Source organism: Gopherus evgoodei, chromosome 2, assembly GCF_007399415.2.
Source record: "Gopherus evgoodei ecotype Sinaloan lineage chromosome 2, rGopEvg1_v1.p, whole genome shotgun sequence".
In the NCBI taxonomy this organism is placed as follows: Eukaryota; Metazoa; Chordata; order Testudines; family Testudinidae; genus Gopherus; species Gopherus evgoodei.
In genome coordinates, this window is record NC_044323.1 from 108,406,888 (window position 1) to 108,417,007 (window position 10,120).

Here is a 10,120-nt window from a genome sequence, read left to right on the forward strand (position 1 = left end):
AAAAAAAATTACTGAACTTCAGGCCTTGGTGGATCTCTACAGCCAGGATCCAACTCTTTTGAGAGCCAAGCAATTGAGTTTCCTGCGGGACTCTATAGATAGCATGGGAGATACCATATTATGTTCAGTGAAACATGGCTCTGCAGAGAAGACATTCAAGGAGCAAGGGAAACAACCTGAAGCAGCTGAGAGTGAGGAAAGTGACTTGGAAATTGAGGATGATGGTGTTATTGAACCAGATCTGGATGTTCCCCAAGAAATGGGAGATGAATATTTGGAAATAACAAATGAGATGATAAATCAGGCCAATGAAAAGAGGGAACATGCCTTTGCCGCCCTGGATGAAAATGAACTTCAGAAAGCTATTGACTTGTTCACAGATGCTATCAAGCTGAATCCTCACTTCACCCTCTTGTATGTTAACCGAGCCAGTGCTTTTGTGAAGCTGCAGAAGCCGAATGCTGCCATTAGAGACTGTGACAGAGCCTGTGAGCTTAACCCCAATTCAGCAGAGTCTGACAAGAGGACAGGACAAGCACACCTGCTTTGGGGGCACGGGGAGGAGGAAGCCCAAGATTTTACCTTTGCATGTCAACTGGATTATGATGAAGATACCAACACCATGCTAAAGAATGCACAACCAAGGGCTGAGGAGATTGTTAACCATCAGCAAATGTGTGAGCGTAAGCATGAATTAAAGGCACACCGCAAGATACTGGAAAAGGTAAAATTGGCCTTGGAAAAGCAAAAGAGAACCCAGAAAGAGGAAAGTACCTGGCAATGGATGATTAGTATCTGGTAGAAGTACTTTGACTTTTTTACAACCATTCTGGATCCAAGGATTATAATAGCATGGATGGATGTGACCTGGAACCCAGATAACATTTACAAATACCAGAGCAACTGCAAGTTCATGAAGTTAATTGGTCAGTATGACTGAAGTCAACCATAAATGGCCTTTTCATTCAAATAAATGTAAGGTTTATGACAAAACATGATTTATCCTTTATAATGTCTCTTTAAGGCCTGGGCTACATATAGTTTTTGTACCAGTATAAGTATTTCACTTAGGGGTGTGATTTTATTTTTAAACCAAACACTTCAATCACTACAACCCCTACCATGGATATAGTAGGTTTGACAGAATTTGATTTTCTTAGAATTTCAATGGATTATATTCATGTTTATTTTTACACATTTTTTCTTACTTTATTTACTTTTGGAGGGAATTATGGAGGTCAGACAATAATTAATGACAGACACTGAGATTCAAAAAAGTTAAAGCTTTATTATAATTAAAACACTAATTGTCTATCACATGTAAAAATACAAAGTGGACCTATCTCTTAAATCAAAATCTAAATTATAAAGCATTTTTCTTACTTTGCCTATATGTAAATTTCTATGATTATAAATTGACATATTTTTTCATCTCTGTGTGTGCAAACTGAAATCAATTTTTACCAGTATGTACTGATAATAATCTTATCCTTTGAAGCCTAAACAGAAGAGTGCTTTATATTAGTATAGCTTATTCCTTTTCCTGTCTGGGAATAGCTATACTGGTATAGAGCACCTTTGCAATTTTCAAAAGTGCAAAGCATTGGCCTAATTATGCTCCCATTGAGCTCGGTTGAAAAATTTAAATTGCCTTCAATGGAAGCACAGTTATGCCAAGACTGAGTGCCTTTGAAAATCCCATGTTTACTCAATGAAGCATTCAGTGCTCTGCCACAATATTTAATTCAGAAACCAGATATGGGAGGAACAGAGCTTTAATGAGAAGATATCATTTAACATCTTCATATTTTAACCAGAGCAGGCACTTTTTTCCCTTCTCCATCACTGCCACTTAGAATTTTACCAGACTTTCTCCACAATTTTGTAAACAAATCATTTATATTTGGAAACTAAGTTATTTTTGGTTCAGTTATATTTCCTAAGTGAATTTCCAGTAGTAAAATCTCCTCTCAGCAAAAACTTCTAATAGCAGAAGAGATCTTTCTTCAGGGAATTTAACCTTTCCCCATTAATTCCAGTGATGGTTTCAAAATTGCTTATGCCATCAAAAAAAAATCAATACAAGCCTTTCTTTTGCTTAATATATACAGCGGAAGCCTGAGCTCCTTGTAGAAATTCAGTATATCCAATATCACTTACAAAGTTTTTAACATTTGTCAGAAGTTTCCCATCACTTATCACTTCTGCCCTTTTGTGGAGAGATAAGTGAAACTAAATCAAATAATGAATAAATGGATTGGCCATTGCCCAACTTTTTTTTTACAGAGTTTAGGGATACCCTGGTCTTATCCATCACACAATGAAATCCCATTTCTATAAGTGCATTTCACACCAGGTGACAAATAATCCTGGAAGTGAAATTTCAGCAGCAGTTAATTAAACCTTTCTAGCAAAATTCAAGAACAAAGGACAGAGTGTCACCCAAGAAAGCATATGAAGAGGTTGCAGAGGAAGTGTGGAAAGCACACATTGTACAGTGGTGGCTCCAGATGCTTCTGTCATTCAAAAGCACAATAGAGGTTTTGTTGTTCTGTCTCTTCTTTTTAATGCAGATAAACATTTTCCAGTGTCGGAAATAATCTACACTGAAATAAAGAGGTGGCTGGAAGGGGATCTCATCAGCAGAAGAAAAGACCAAAGAGAAGGGTAACACAGGAACAGCAACAAAGGTACCAGAGGACAGATTCTGCTACTCTTCCTCACAGGGGCCTGTCTGATGCAGAGAGTTTAAAATGGATGATCATAATGATTTCTTCTGGCCTTAATATCAGTGAATTGCTGAGTTTTTAATTGCATGTGATGTGAGGGTTTATTGAAGTCAGTGGGACTTCTCAAGAGAGTAAATGCTCATCGGTATGAGTAAGAGCTCCTCCATATAGCCCCTAATATAATTTTTAATGAATTATGTAACTACTGTTTTGCACCAGTGAAGGAATAAAATGGATACTGTGTAGAGTCAAGCACATGGGTTTATTATACAAAGCACTAGCGGATTGTCACTTTGCTTATTAGGCTCAAAGACACTGCCAAGAAATTGATAACAGTAGATTATCCGTGGGTGGAGGGAAGCGACAGCGTGGGAAGTCCAGAGCCCCTGGATAGATCTAACAGTAAGACCAGATAAGCACAATAAGCCAATAGTCTAAAAGATTACATAATGGCTTCGCCCATGGTTTCAGGTTAACATATTAACATACAACAGATTGTTAGTATACAGGTGTTTTCCCTCAAACAATGTATAAAGTGTATAATTATAAAATATATATATGTTGAATTCTGATTTGAGGCCTATAGGAATGAGGTAGCTCTTCCAGTTGTCCAACAGGTACATTCCTAGGGGTTAAAGCAAAAAAGACATTGAAAAGTACATGGCCATAGAAAGTGTTTTCAGGGTGCCCCATTGTGTTTCTAAAAGCTAACATTGGCATCTGAGGGGTGGGGATGCATCTGTGGAAGAGAGAATGTCATATCTCATACTGACATGCTTGGGTCTCTCCATGAATTCAAGGTTGGTATGTGGGGAGGGTATTAGCTATCTTCTTCCTCCACGGAGTGAATATGGAGGATCCTTTCAATACTTTGGTATGTCTGTAGCTTCTGATAAGGACACCAATTACCTCTCTCCATCTGGAGTTTTACTGATCATGCTTATCTTAGTAAAAAGCAAGGTTGTCTCTTGTTTGTTCAGCTTCTTTTAGCCAATATCATTCACGGTAGGCCCCCAGCTCAAACCAAGCTTTGGACTTTGGGCCTCTGTGGAAAGTTTCTGACAGGGCCTGTGGTCAGGCTTTTACAAACACGGCAAATGGATTTTGGCTCTTCAACCAGTGACTGATGCAGCCAGAGCTCACCATATTTTTTTTACAAGCAGCTAAAGCACTTTTGCAAAGTATTTGGGAAAAGGAAAAAGGAAGAGATGGACAGACCTTCTTAGGCTTGCTAAGAATAAGAAGTCTAAGGAATGTTTATCATGAATGTGGAACAGTTTTATAGAAAAGCATGAGAAACATTTTTTACAATGTAATTGATTTGTGGGAGAATGAGCACTGTCTCTTTAAATCTGTAGCAATAAGCCTGGCAGAAAGGAGGTTGGGGAAATTTATAGGCAGAAAACGTTCCATGATCCAGGGAGTCAGAATACATTAGGATAATGCTGGTTCCTTATTCTAATAATGTTTCTTCTAGGTATAGAAAAAATAATAACTCTGTGATTCTTACCATTGTCATATGACAAGTCCAAGGGTAATTCATTAACAAAGAATTTATTACATCCCATTATAGTCTATGCATTGACGTTCCAGATGAACTATTTCTTCAGATTTGCTGCTGAGAGAACTTTCTGAATGCAGTCAGCATGCTCTGGTGTGGGACTGCAGCCTCCTTAGATTTCTTTGTGATGCTGGCTGCTTTGGGGAAACATTGTGTCCCTACCAGAATTTCAGGTGATGCCATGTAGCTATGATCCATCTGATTAGCAGGCAAGGATTCAGTTTGATTTCCCCTGAATCTCTGCTGGATTGGAGGATCTGGTCCAAGTTCTTTGAAGTACCAGCAAACAGTACTTCAGAACCCTACTATAAGTTCATCTATTCTTCAGTCTCAGAATAGAGCTCAACAATTCCAGTCTAATGGAAACCTGCTGTTCTGTGCCCCTTTTAGAGCTCTGATTCACGCTAATATATTTAATCTATGTCATTACAGAAACAGTGTCGCAAGCAGAAAAGTGAGAAAGACTGGAGAATGGACTGAGTCCCAGAAATCATATCTAAGATCTAAGGGTTTTTCTGTGGGAGGGACAGCTAAGGTTGTGTATCAGAGAAAAGAGGAATTCCATTGGTTTTAACTGTATTATTTTGGCTTGAGAGTTTGGTGCGCTTTATTTTTAAAATAGACTTTCATGCCAGCTGGATTTTCTCAAAGATGTCACTACAGCTTTGCCTAAAACCATCATAAGGCTAGAAGTGAAAACATTACCATATAATTAGGCTTGGTTGAGGAGTCAAACAATTTTTAGTGACAGTAGAGAGATTCAAAAAGTTAAATTTTATAACGGTTAAGTACAAGTTGTCAATACCACATGTCAAAATATAAAAAAGCAAGTATCCTGAAATCGAAGTCAGTTTTGAAGCAGCATTTTTCTTATTTTACCTATCTGTACATTTAACTTATTATCAATGGAATTATTTTGTCACTGGGTATTTGATGTATGGTGAAATTGATGTTTACTGACATTTACTGATAAAATCTAATCCTTCAAAGCCTACATATTGTGCTCAGCTTAAGCATCTCAATTTTTTATTGACTTCAACCATGCAACAATACAAATGGAATTTGTTAATCTCTTGATTAAATATCAGAGAGATTACTACAGTGCTATATGGAATACAGAAAGAATAGATACACCAAGGGTGGTAATGTAAGGTAAAGAGCTGGCCTCTCTCTCTCTTTCCCCTGTAACTGCTGGGATGTCAGTAGTTTGCACTGCCCAACCTAATTTTTCAAGCCTTCTGTCTTACATAGAGTACGAGACCAACCTCCCACCCTCCTTTCTGGAGGGAAAATCCTTTTCCACGATTAATTTCACTATATGTTCTGGTCTGACATTTTCATTTTACCTAATTACTTAAGGGATTTCTTTTATGGTATTTTTAGGTTATATGATTAATAAGATAAAGGGAATTCTAATCTGATGATTATTACTGAAAGCTATGACCACTGGCAGTCCTTTCTGAGTTAAAAATTACAGAAAACGTTTGCAGTAACAAGTAGCTCTTATCAATCACTCAGTCTTGTTTAAATCATACTTCTGTAAACAACTTGTTATCAATTTAAGGGGCCCTTTCCGTACACATTTATTTCCCCACAGACTTAGAAGCACCTGCCACAATGAAGTACAGCCAAATACTTGATCACATGAAGTTCCTGAAAACAGGTCACTCACAAGTCAAGAACCAATACTCTGATCCTTAGAATTCAGACACACTCTTTGCTAATATTGTAAAAGATTCTGGGGGAATAGTTAATATTCAAATAAATTTAATATACAAGAAAAAGAGGATTAAGGGAGTAATATTTACTAACAGGTAATAACAGAATAAATACAAGTTACCTGTTCTATAACTGTCATTCTTCAAGATGTGTTGTACATGTCCATTCTACTTCACGTGTGCGTAGGCCCAAAACACAGTTGTAGGAGGTATTTCCTTCAGGAGTACCTGTTGGGGCAGCACATGTGCCTTCTGCTGCCTTGCACCAGTGCATGCAAGTAAAAAGCACAGAGCCACCCCCGAACCTCCTCAGTTCTTTATTACCGGATATTCTCCAATCTAAAGGGGAAGGAGAGTGAGTTGCAAAATGGACATGTGCAACACATCTTAAAGAATGACAGATACAGGACAAGGACAGCGTAGTAACTGGTCTTTTTTTAATTCAAGTGATTGCACATGTCCATTCCACTTTAGGTGACTCATAAGTGGTTTAATGTAGAAGTGAGATTGGAGTCTATCTGAATAAAGATGGAAGGACCTAACATCCAAATTCGGCATCATCTTTAAATAGTTGAGAGATGGCATAATGAGAGGCAAAGGTATGGATACTGTTACTCAAAATTGGGCTAGCTAGTAAGCTTAGGGAGGACTAACGACCCATCAGAGTTTGGCAGAAAGCAGCATATTTATTATACTGATAGCTAAGCTTAAAAGAAGGGGCGGGGGTCACATTCACACTCGCATACTCATGCTCCCAGGACAGGCACAGCACTGGAGATGTCAGGATTCTTTAAAGTAAATGTCCCCCAGCTCAGCAATGGACAGTGTGATGAAGGTAAGTCATCCCAAGGCATGATGGAATGCAGTGTGGCGAAACACTGGCCAGGCAGTCCGGGTGAAGGGCCTTCACAGGAGGTACAAGCTTATGAGTGCACTGCTGAGCACATGGCCCCTTCCCCTTTTGAGGACCTGCTCTTTCAATCAGCCCATTCATCCCACAAGCATTCCAGGAGGGAGGGGAAGGGGAAAAGCCACTTCACAGGTATTCAAAGAGGGAGAGGAGACAAAACAGGACGAGGGAGAGGGAAATGTAACAGACCTTTTGAGCATACAGCTTATACATAGCATACAGATCACTGGTGCTCCTACAACACTTCGCCCCTTGATCTATGATCATTACAGTAGTAGTAGTTGCAGGGCACAGGTGAACCAAACAATCATAACCAGGTGAATATAAGTAAAACCATTGTAATTGACTAACCATGAGATATAACATAAACACAAATGCAAACAATCATAATCTTAATAATTGGGAATACAATAAAAACATCACCATTACAATAATTAGGTACATTTACAAACAAAATGAGGCCCAAGATTGATGCTGCAATAGCCATCAAAAAATAAAAGTCACTGAGGTCAGGACCTCCTTAAGTACACATAACAAATAAGATTTGTAGAAGTACCACAGTTGTCATGCAAGGTTAAAATGATTTGGACTTAACCTAACATTTAACTGCTAAAATGTTGCAGAATCCCCTATTACTAACAGTTGTTCTTAAGAGGTCTTTTTGGGGGAGGGAGGGGACAAATCCAAGACCTGAAAGACAAGGCCTTACAGTCACAGGCCAAGGCCTTACAGGTTATGGGGGCCCATGAACTATCCTTCAGGGCTTGGGGAAGTAGAACCAGGGTGCATAGAAGAAAGTGTGGAATTAACAATACAAGAGAATGTAACTCACAATACAAATGTATCAATAAAAAAAATCAACAACAAAATACTTATTAGAGAACCTAACAAAAAATAAACCTGATGCATTGGGGACCAAAGTCTTTTGGACAGAGGTGGATGTGACTGATAATTTGGTTGCAGCTGAGGGAAGTAGAGAGAGGAAAAGGCATTTACCCTGTCTAGTGTGATATCCCCTCTCTCTCTGGACCCAATGCTAGCACAGGACACCCACCAGAGACACAGAACATGCAACACAGAACATGCAACACAGAACACCGAACACAGACTCTGTTGCGACACTATAACCATGATATTTTTATAATTCTTCAGCTGTAGCACCTCTCCTTATGTTCTGGTTTGGAAGCTGAAAGATAGAAGCTTAGAAACAAATTAGCACAGTGCTCCCACCGTGGCAGACCCTGCTCATCTGAGTTGTCTGTGGTGTCTGCAGTCCGGCCATCCGGAGTCCGGATCTGGATCATACCAGATATCTCTGTTCCAATCATTATATGGTCCTGCACCCCCTGGGCTTTCACTCCGATGGTGGTAACCAGGGCTGAAAAAGCCCCCCAGACCCTGTTCTCCTGGGCAGACCCCTCCAGGACCAGATCCTTTAGGCAGGTAACTACCTGGCTCAGAGCGGCATTCTCTGCTTCCACTCGCTCCAGCTCCTCTGCTGCCATCACCTGCACTACGGCTACAGAGAGAGAAGATGCCTGGGTGCTAGCAGTCAGAGCCTGCACATTCCACATATCCCATTCCTTCTCCAACTCCTGAAGTGTACTCCCAGGTGGAACGGCCTTTGGCATCCAGGGTTCTGCCCCTTTCTTTTGGAGCCATTCTAACAACACCCCAGGTGGCACCCTTCCCCTTGCCCCACAGTGGCATACTTAGCAGTGGTGTCCTTTTCTCCCTGCAGTGGGTTACTAGCCTACCACTTTTCCATGCAGGCACAAACTGGACCTGCTTAGCTTAAGTAGCTATTAGGGGCACCAGGGGGGTTATGCCTAATTCTCTCCCTTGCCCTACAACAGCACTCAACAGTGGTATCCTTTTCTCCCTGCAGTGGGTTGCTAGTCTACCACTTTTTACACAGGCTCAAGCCAGACCCACCCAAGAGAGCACTGGGGGGCACCAGGGGACCCCTACTCTTGGGTCAAATCCTCCACTAAGCTGCCTGCATTCTCCATATCTGTTCCCCTAAAAACCAACCCATGGTCACATTTGTATTAGTTTTATCATCATGTCACTGTTGGGTCAGATAGAAAAGAGATGGAACTTATTCATACATGCACACTGTCATGGTATAATTCCCCACTCTGAACCTAAGCGTCCAAAAGATGGGGTACCAGCATGAATTCCTCTAAGCTCAATTACCAGCTTATTACTTGTAGCGCCGCCACCAACCAGGAATTCCAGTGCCTGGTACACTCTGGTCCCCCCAAAACCTTGCCCGGGGACCCCCAAGACCCAGTCCCTCTGGATCTTAACACAAGGAAAGTAAACCCTTTCTCCCACCATTGCCTCTCCCAGGCTTCCCCTCCCTGGGTTACCCTGGAAGATCATTGTGATTCAAACTCCTAGAATCTTAAACAGAGAGGAAAATGCACCTTCCCCCCTCCTTCTCTCTCCCCCTCCCAGACTCTCCCTGAGAGAGAAATTAACACAGAGAGAAATTAACCTCTCTCTCCTCCTTCCCTCCTTTCTCCCCACCAATTCCCTGGTGGATCCAGACCCAGTCCCCTGGGGTCTCACCAGAATAAAAAAACAATCAGGTTCTTAAACAAGAAAAGCTTTTAATTAAAGAAGGAAAAACAGTAAAAATTATCTTTGTAAATTTAAAATGGAATAGGTACAGGGTATTTTAGCTATCGACACTGGGAATACCTTCCCAGCCTAAGTATACAAGTACAAATTAAAATCATTTCAACAAAATACAAATTTGAACTCCTTCCAGCCAAATACACATTTGAACTCCTCCCAGCCAAATACACATTTGCAAATAAAGAAAAACAAACATAAGCCTAACTCGCTTTATCTACCTAGTACTCACTATTCTGAACTTATAAGAGCCTGTCTCGGAGAGATTAGAGAGAAAGCTGGTTGCACGTCTGGTCCCTCTGAGCCCCTAGAGTGAACAACAACCAAAAACTAACAGCACACACACACAAACTTCCCTCCCTCAAGATTTGAAAGTATCCTGTCCCCTGATTGGTCCCCTGGTCAGGTGACAGCCAGGCTCACTGAACTTGTTAACCCCTTACAGGCAAAAGAGACATGAAGTACTTCTGTTCTATTAACCCTTAACTATCTGTTTATGACACACACATTGACCACATTCAGACTCTCATGCACCCACACTCTTACACAGGTGGAGCGT

At 40.6% G+C, this 10,120-nt stretch overlaps 1 pseudogene; it reads left to right on the plus strand.

Annotated features, from left to right (window-relative positions):
- Positions 1 to 103: 103 nt before the first annotated feature.
- Positions 104 to 802, plus strand: LOC115644920 (annotated as a pseudogene).
- The last annotated feature ends 9,318 nt before the right edge of the window (positions 803 to 10,120 follow it).